Raw genomic sequence first — 9169 nt, 5'->3', positions numbered from 1 at the left:
TCTGGGCGGCCTAGCGCAGGGATTACTGCTGCTGCCTCTGACATCAACAGGCTTGTGTGTGTGTGTGTGTGTGTGTGTGTGTGTGTGTGTGTGTGTGTGTGTGTGTGTGTGTGTGTGTGTGTGTGTGTGTGTGTGTGTGTGTGTGTGTGTGTGTGTGTGTGTGTGTGTGTGAGATGAGATGAGAAAGAGAGCGAGCTAGAGAGAGATGACATCTTAAGATGAAACATTGACGCTCCTCCTTAACAACAGGGATCAATTGATTCCCCCCTCAGGCCAAACCCACCCACCACACCGACACACACACACACACACACACACACCGACACACACACCATTTCCCTCAATCCAGCTTAGGCAAACATTATTAGCAGAGAAAGTGAAGGCGGTGAAGGAAAAGTAATAGCTTCTTGTGTCTTCACTGACCTCCATTGTCTTCATATGGTTTACAAATTACAGAGTGCCGTCTGGATATGACACCTCTAGTGTAGCCGCTTCTGTCCTGACACAACTAATTAATCCACCATTTAAATCTTATTATCTGTTGTTCATTATCTGCTGTGGGTGGAATCAACACTCACCACTGTGTACAAATACTGCTTTAAAATGTTTAATTAAGTTAAAGGAGTTATCAGCCAAATACACTTATCAAAAGTAAAAGTACATCATGCAGTAAACCTCTCTGTGTTACAATATTATATATCATAGTGCTAATTTATAGTAGTGATAACTTTCTTATATCAGAGCTGAAACAATTACTTGCAAAGGAAATTTTTAAATAATCGGTTATTTTCTCAAGCAAGAATGCCAAACATGACCTACTTCCAGGTTTTAAGTTGTGTGGATTTGCTGTTTTTTTATGGGATATTTATCAGAAAGGTTTCAGACTCAGACAAAGCAAGTAACGATGATCAATAATAAAAGTAACTGGTTACAGCTACAGGCCTCTTTATATGTATGTATGACAATCATTTAAAATCTCATCATGTTATTTCCCATATTAAATTTAGTCAGCACTTTTACTTTCCACCACTTTTTAACTGTAATTAAAAATAATCTTAGAGCCAATTTTTTGCTTTATAGCATATGAAATTATTAAAAAACAAAGAATGAATGAAATAATAAAAGTCTCTTTATCTGAATCTTTTGTTTCCAACACAGACTGGAGCACTCAAGCAGAAAACCCTGTATTCAAATGAATTGCTTGTTGCAACAAGAGCATATCAATTACTTGCAGGAAAAACTACGATGCCCAATTGACTTCATGTATATGAACATTGTTTTTATTAACAATGCATGCCTGACATGCCCCCAGGAAATAGGGAAGCAACCTGGTTAATCAGATATATGTGTTCTCCACAGGAGAGGCATCTACATCCTAAATGAAGAGCACTCACACACATGTACATGCTGAAGACGAAGCACCCTACTCTTCATGAAGCGCTCCGCCGCTTGATAGAGAGCACTTTCAACAAAGGCAGCTGAAAACAAAACTTTTTTTTTTTTTTGCTTTCTTTCATTCCACTTTTAATTTTCTGCTCTTATTGGTCTTCCCATATTTTATTCCCTTTCTTCTTTCCCACCGGTGAAAGCGTCTTTCATTGAAATTCATGTTCTCAAGGACCGGCACCCATGCAAGGCCAGAAGATAATAGGCCGACCTATTTACCCAGCAGTTTTATTTATCTTTTTTTCCCCTCCTGCTCCCCCCCCGGCTTTGGATTGATCATGGTCGCTGCAAGATGACAGCTGTCTCCTGTGCATTAGCATTGCAAATGAAACAGAAGAGAAAGAAGTGGAGCTTCAGTGTGTTGAGCCACAGGCCGGCAGTCTGGCAGAGAGCAGAGCAGCGTCCTGACCAAGTGTTGCCAGGACGCCGTGGGACGAGAAGCAGCTGACAGCGGGACACGGAGACAACCACGTCCACGGCTTAAAGTCAGCTCAATCAGCCCTTTGGCTGCATTTCTAATATCATACTTGAGGACTTCATAATTGACCAGTGGTCACATGCATATGTAAAATGTAAATCATTTTTTTAAACTTTTCGGTTAGTATGTTAAGCAGATGGTCAGGAGGCACCTGTGTATTTGTGTCATGTCGTTAATGTTAATAAAAATACAGTAAATTAAGTATTCGTATGTGCACATGTTATACATCTGTTGTAATTTAATCTAATATTGAAGAGTTATAGCTGTTTATTCCCAGCGGCCACGGTCACTTAGGTAACCATTTCTGGCAACAAAATGTAAGGACGCCAGTAAGGAATAGGAGGAATAGTTGTTTCTGAAGTAGCTGCAATATTGTACAAAGCTTGTTGAAGATTGGATTGAATATGAAGAATAGTAAGAGAAAATTGTGTTTTATAACGCAACTCAAAAAGCTGAAAAATGTAGTTCTGCAAACATCATTGATCAATTAAGATCGACTGCAATTAAATTGCTTCTTTTCTGTCTGATATTTCAATAATGTATCCATCGACTTTATAACTTTGCATAAAGCAGTAATGTCAGTTTTCTATCGTAGGCAGAGCAGAAAGTCACACTGAGCCAGACAGCAGCTAAACAACACAAGAGCCACAGACTCTGATCAACAATAACCACATTAGCACACATCAATCTCCTCTTCATCTAACTAATAAATATGAGCACACGTCTTTTCCTGAACCTCAGCCTGTTGAACGAGCCACCAAACAAATATTCAGTGTGGAAACGTGCACTGCTAATACCAGTTAGCAGGTTAGCTGACTCACTGCTCAGCTTCAGCACATTAAACAGCATGTAAACGTTTCTGAAAACGTCAAATGTCACTTTGGTCCGTTTTGATGCTGGTGTGGTCTTTACTCCTAAAACACCAATTAGACCACCGTCTGTCGTTCTCTACGGTGTAACACCGACAGTCTGGCAGCCTGCCAGCTATCAGTCAAAACCCTTCAGCTGACCAAAATGCCCTGAGGCTACAAAAGCATTAGCCTAAACCATCAAAAAAGGTAGATTATTACACTTTATGAATATTATGAATTCTTAATCCGTGGAGGTTCATATTTGTAAAACTTTCACAGAGTATAGAAAAGCAAAAAGCCAGCAGGTGACACACAAACCCTGAAGCTAGAAGATTTCTTTGGCTGGACGAGCAATTTTCGTTTTAAATAAATGGACGGCATCTTTGAGTTTCGGTGTCCAGTTGTTATTGGTGCTTCCCGCTCTTAGCCGATTATTCAAGTAATCTCTCACATTGGTGTTTCATTGTTAGTCGACTAAGAACTTCTTTGGTCGAGGACAGCCCTAGTTCCTTTAATACATCCATAGTCTTGATCGAAGGAAATCGTGGTTCAACACGTCCACGCCTCACGGTTCATGAAGTATAAGCCAAAACACTACATTTCTTTGACTGACCACATTGTTGCGCTATTTATGCCGCTATTGATGCCATTTCTATCATGTGAGGGCAAAATTCTCGGAAACCTGTGTACCAAGTTTGATGTCTTTAGCATTTATAGTTTTGGAACTATTTGAAGAGAAAGTGCTCGTCGTTCACATTTTAAATTCAGTTTTTTCTCTGTCTTTCACATTGTGGCACTTTGGTTTTAGGCTGATGTCCTGATCATTAATGGAAGTCTGGCTTGCAGATGGTCATACATTCAGTTTTGAATTAGGCTCATGGGTCGGTATTTCAATGCAGGATTATTGATTTCTATTCATAAAAATCCAATGCTGCAAGGACTCTGCACACATTGTGTTGAAGGAGAAGAAACACATTTACTTTGGCCATGTGCTGAACGCATCCGTATAAAAAACGGATCAATTAACACAATGTAGTAAACCTTCAGAGTACACATGTTGGTTGGTACACAAGGACAAATCTTACTAGTATCACTGCTACTGGGAGGCAATACAGGTAGGCGATTGTTCCAAACCCCTGCAAAAAAAAAAAAAAAAAAAAAAAAAAAAAAAAAAAAAAAAAAAATGATTGTCATGGTAACCAGTGAGCACTTCAGACAAAGCTGCATGCATCCTCATGGAGTGAGAACTCGAACACACACATGCACATGAATGCATAAGCAGGCGTACAGAAACCAGAGAGGAACGACACAAAGGCAGCGCTGTGAGAGAGGCTCTGAAATTTACATGAGAGATAATTCAACACGGATGTTATGCTTACTTCAACTTTGCTCTTGGTTATGTGTCGCGCTCTCAATCAGCAGCGTTGGAATGTCACTAAGTGCATTTACTCAAGTACTGAACAATGAACAGTTTAGCGGTAGTTGACATACTTTTTACCAAACTACATTAACTTTACAAATGATGGCTACTAGTTGCTATGCAGATAGAAATTTGAAGTTTATGAAATATAAACCAGTAGATCTAACCTGTTTTTACCTTATGACACCTTACAAAAAGTATCTTGTTGGAGCTCTTTGTCACATTTCAGATGTCTATGAGTTTTAATTCTTAACGATTTGCTCCAGTCATATTTTAAGACATATAAATATACTCTACTCTGAAAAATAACTTGTGTATATGTTTTTTTTATCCCCTAACAGAGTAAATTAATATTAATACATTAATTAATTAATTGAAAAAAATCCATACATTTTAACATGCAAATATTCTAATAAGTCCTCTTACTTTCAGTTTTGTAAGTTGCATTGTAAAAACTAGTGATTTGCAAAACTCAGATTTAAGGAGATCACGAAACAGTTTAATCTGTTTCAAATTGGATCAAAAAAGTGTCAAGATTTGCACAGAGAAGCTCAAAAATCAGAGTCAATTCAAAATACTGTGATTGTTAAAGGCCCAAAGAGGCAAAACTATCCCATTTTCTACAATAAAAAGCAAAATTGACAGTAACAGTTTATGTTTCTAATCTTTTTTTCTTAATTCTTTCTCCATTAATTATCTTACAACTCAACTCAGATGTATCCCTTTGCATCATTGGATTAAACTTCTGTTCCATATAAAGTATCTAAACTAGCTCCAACTTGACCAGATACAACAGTAAAACGCTCCTTAGGCATAGATGCAAGCAGTCTTATAATGTAATATATAATATCACTGGGGCTGTCTGTTAAGCTGAACAAAGTACTACCTTGAAACTTTAAGTACATTTTGCTGACAACACATAAGTAGGATATTAAATGCAGGACTTTTACTTGAAATTTAATATTTTTGGTTGCACCACCTCCACCGCCATCATTGAGAGTTACCTGAGGAAGATCGGTTATGTCACCTCTCTTCTCGAGCCCACCTCAGATTTCACAGGGCCAAAGAGACGCACAGAGGAAGGACAAGTGAACTAGCCGGGCCCTTTACAAATGCTAGAGTGGCCATCCTCCCACTGCCAGTCCCTCACACAGGACCACAATTAAATTCTTCGCCCACTCATTCTTTTCCTCTTTTTTGTCTCTCGAGAAGACACCTCACTTGAGAAACCACTGAGGCTGCTTTTTAAAGGTCCCTGTGTGGCAGGGTGACAGAGGACACCACTCTCTGCCTTTTCTCTCATTTGGAAAGACCGAGTGAAATTGAAAAGGGGGTCCTCAGCTCCCTCCCCGAAGACCCTCTCTAGCCCGGCTCCCCTCCGACTCACCCCCCTAACCACCCGCCTCGGCCTGGGTGGACTCCCTCGGTTGGTTCTCAGACCTCCCCTGTCTGTGTGATACCAGCGGTATTGTGAGAGGGTGACAAAGAACAGGAAGCCCCGGGGTCGGCGGGGCAGGCCTGAAGGTCAGCTCAATCAGTCTCTGTATGATGGATGCAGCGCGGGGGGGACGGGTCACCTGAAAATGCCCCAAACAGGACGGCCCAACACACACCGACCTGCTCTCCTTTTGCAGCCTCTGCTCTTTCCCTTTCTCTATCACACACACACACACACATACGTTGTCCAGATCATTCTGTTATAAAATGTTCTAAAAAGATTCTGTATGAGGTTCATCTAAATACATGTTTAGACGAGGAAACAGAGGAATTTAAAGCATGCAAAGCAAGATGCGGACATTTCACCCCACTTTTTTCGCCTCCAATCCACTTTTTTTAGCCACTGCTATCTACTACAATCTCAATTTGTTTAATCTGAATTACTTAGATGTACTGAAGGATTATAAGTATTACATTTTCCTTGTTCTTATAATAACTAAACAATGTAAAAAAAACAATTGATTACTGGATAAATACATTGTCACAGGGCTGAAAACTTATGATTATTTGTTTTAAGAGATACATGGTTTTACACAGGACGGTAACGCTGCGAAGAATAACTCAAAAGCACAAACTAATGTGCCGGATGAGTAATTCATAATTGTGATTTTGGTTTAATAATTTTTTTTTTAAAAACCACAAAAACATATTTATTATACTATTTACTATACACTAATGAAAACAGTTAGCAATGCTCTTAATCTTAAATACATACAATTTGAACATTGTTTAGCTATCAAGTGTCATCTTTTGATCGTTTGGGAGCCAACACTAAATGAAACAATTAGAGGATCAAGAAGTGGGCAGATACAACAAAAATATCTGCAAAGCTAAATATTATGGGGGGGAAACTATGTTTATTTTGAATTTTCGGGTTAACTTTGAAATATAGTCATTTCATTTTTGCTCACTGCAGGTGCCTTTTTAAATTATTAGCAAAAAACTTTTAACAAAGAAAGTGTTCTTCAGGAAGATAAAATAACCAATAAAATACAGAAAAACAAGCAGAATCAATTGTTCAGCTCGAAAAATAAAGAGATTTATTATAAACACCAGTCCGACACATTGATGCAAGATATATACATTTTTGAGTGTGTGTGTGTGTGTGTGTGTGTGTGTGTGTGTGTGTGTGTGTGTGTGTGTGTGTGTGTGTGTGTGTGTGTGTGTGTGTGTGTGTGTGTTGTCCATCGTCGTCATGGAGACCCCTGTGTGTGGGAAGCAGTCCAAACATGACAGGGCTGAGTTTACTGACTCAAGGTGACTGGGCCGAGGGCACAGCAGCACACAACGGGGGGACAATGGTCGCTCCATTAGTGCTAATGGGGGACACATGTAACAGGATTAGGGTGAGGACACCTGGGGGGGGGGGGGACCACATGGGGAGATGGTACACCCCAAAACCCCTCCCGGTCCTGTCCCACTCCATCAAACATGCACAAAACCAGGAGGCTGCTGTGGAGGGACAGCTGACTGCCCACCAAGATGTTTGCCATTTTTTAACCTGCAGAATGTTTGAGTCGACCAAGAAAAGTATCCACAAACAAATGCAGAGGGAAAATCCAATCAATAGTATTTGATGGTTTAATAATGAGATGAGACATTTCTGCTGTGCTTCCATTTATGAAACAATTTCAAAACTTATTAGATAAATTTGAAAGTTCATGGATAACAATCCTAAAATAAAAATAAAATCTATTTAATTTAATTATCAGGTCATTTATGCAAGTAAAAAACTACAATAAACTCAAGAAAAGTCCCCAAATTCAAAACCTTACTTAATTTAAGTATAAGTATTGACAAGACAAAATAAAAAGTTTAAAAAAAGAACGGACCTGCCAGTGTTATCGTTTTAAATTATTTGATCATCATTTATACATTATGATATAGGCAGTGCTCTAATGTTGTAGTTAGTCAAGACTTTTAACTGCTTTATATACTTTCAGGCAATTTAATCTCCAACAATGCATCATATTTGATCAAATATCACACTTTGTGATGGAGTAGAAGAACAAAGTAGGATGAAATGAATCCATTAAGTAAGGTAGAAGTACTTCTAAATAAGAATTAAGTGCGGTATTGAAACATACTTAGTTACTTCCCTACTATTGTAAAAACTGGTCACAGAATTTATATTCAATATATTTGGCTTTTTATCAACTATGAGTAGTGCTTAAATCCACAAGGTTAACGTAGTAGTGTAAATAATGTTATTGTAAATAGAAATCAACACAAAACAATGAAATGAAAATGGCCTTTTTTCCCCCCCCATTTACAGCTAAATGCAAAACTGTTAATAACTCAGAATAGTATATGGTAATAAAAAAAGACTGGTTTCAGATCATTACAGCTACATCTCCACAACTCTCGCCTTCCCAGCAGCAATGTAAATCAAACAGAAATAAATCTGAGACCGAGGTCAATGAATCTCCGATGGTGGACTGTGAGTCTCCCGGGTCGTCCCGCCCCTCCGTCCCTCCCAGCTCATCCCTCTTCCCCACTTTTTTTCCGTCTCCCCCTTCTGCAAATTCCTGCACTCTGCCCAAGACGCCCAGTCAATTAATAAGACATTGTCTCCTCCCCTCGGAGCCTGTGCACAAGAGGCCACCCAGGAGCCGGCGGGCCTTCCCTCTAAAGCTGCTTCACTGGTGGCCCCCAGGAATGCCAGTCGCTTTGGGAACAGGCAGAACAGGGTCGGATGGATGGAGGGGAGGTGGGGTGGGGGGGGGTCTGGGAAGCTGGATAATAGAAACAGCCCCATCATGCTCATGTGCTGGGGCAAACCGGTCAAAAATTGGAGGGCAACAAAAGGAAATGCGTTCCACTCCCAAGGATTGGAGGCACTTCACCCCTCTACAGTCCTAAACCCCGCTCTCTGAAACACACAAACAACCAGACACACACTCGTTCGTTTTTACCATACTTGAGAGAACATTGCCTTGGCTTACATTCACTTCCTGCTGGATTATCATAAACTCATCCCCAGTCCCTAATCTTAACCAGAGAACCAAAAAATCACGACGAGAGTTGGTTCAAAAACATCTGCACAGGACTGGTGGTGTGTCAAGAGTCAGTACCACACCCACACCCACCCACACACACAAAGCTCAAACTCCTCCATCATGTCCTGTGCCATTATGTATTCATCTCTCATCTCCCCCATTTGAGGAAACGTCCTATGGGAAGAGGTTTGTGGACAACTTGTTTTCAGCTAATGGAATTCTTGATATTTTGTGTGTTTTTATATCTTATTTAACATCTGAATTGTCAACCTTTGGCATTTCAATGTAGCCTTCCATATTGTTTTTAGCTTATCTTATCTATATTCTATTCCATGTATTTTTCGTATATTTCATTCACACAATTGATTTAGTAGAATGCAGGGTTGAATGTTGTCATTTCTGTGCAGTATTCAATTCACCAATGCAATTTCCTGACATTTGTTTTAATTGCAAAAAACTCAACTCAGCTCTGCCCCAA

This window comes from Anoplopoma fimbria, chromosome 15, assembly GCF_027596085.1.
Source record: "Anoplopoma fimbria isolate UVic2021 breed Golden Eagle Sablefish chromosome 15, Afim_UVic_2022, whole genome shotgun sequence".
In the NCBI taxonomy this organism is placed as follows: domain Eukaryota; kingdom Metazoa; phylum Chordata; class Actinopteri; order Perciformes; family Anoplopomatidae; genus Anoplopoma; species Anoplopoma fimbria.
Note: the sequence above shows the minus strand (reverse complement) of the source record.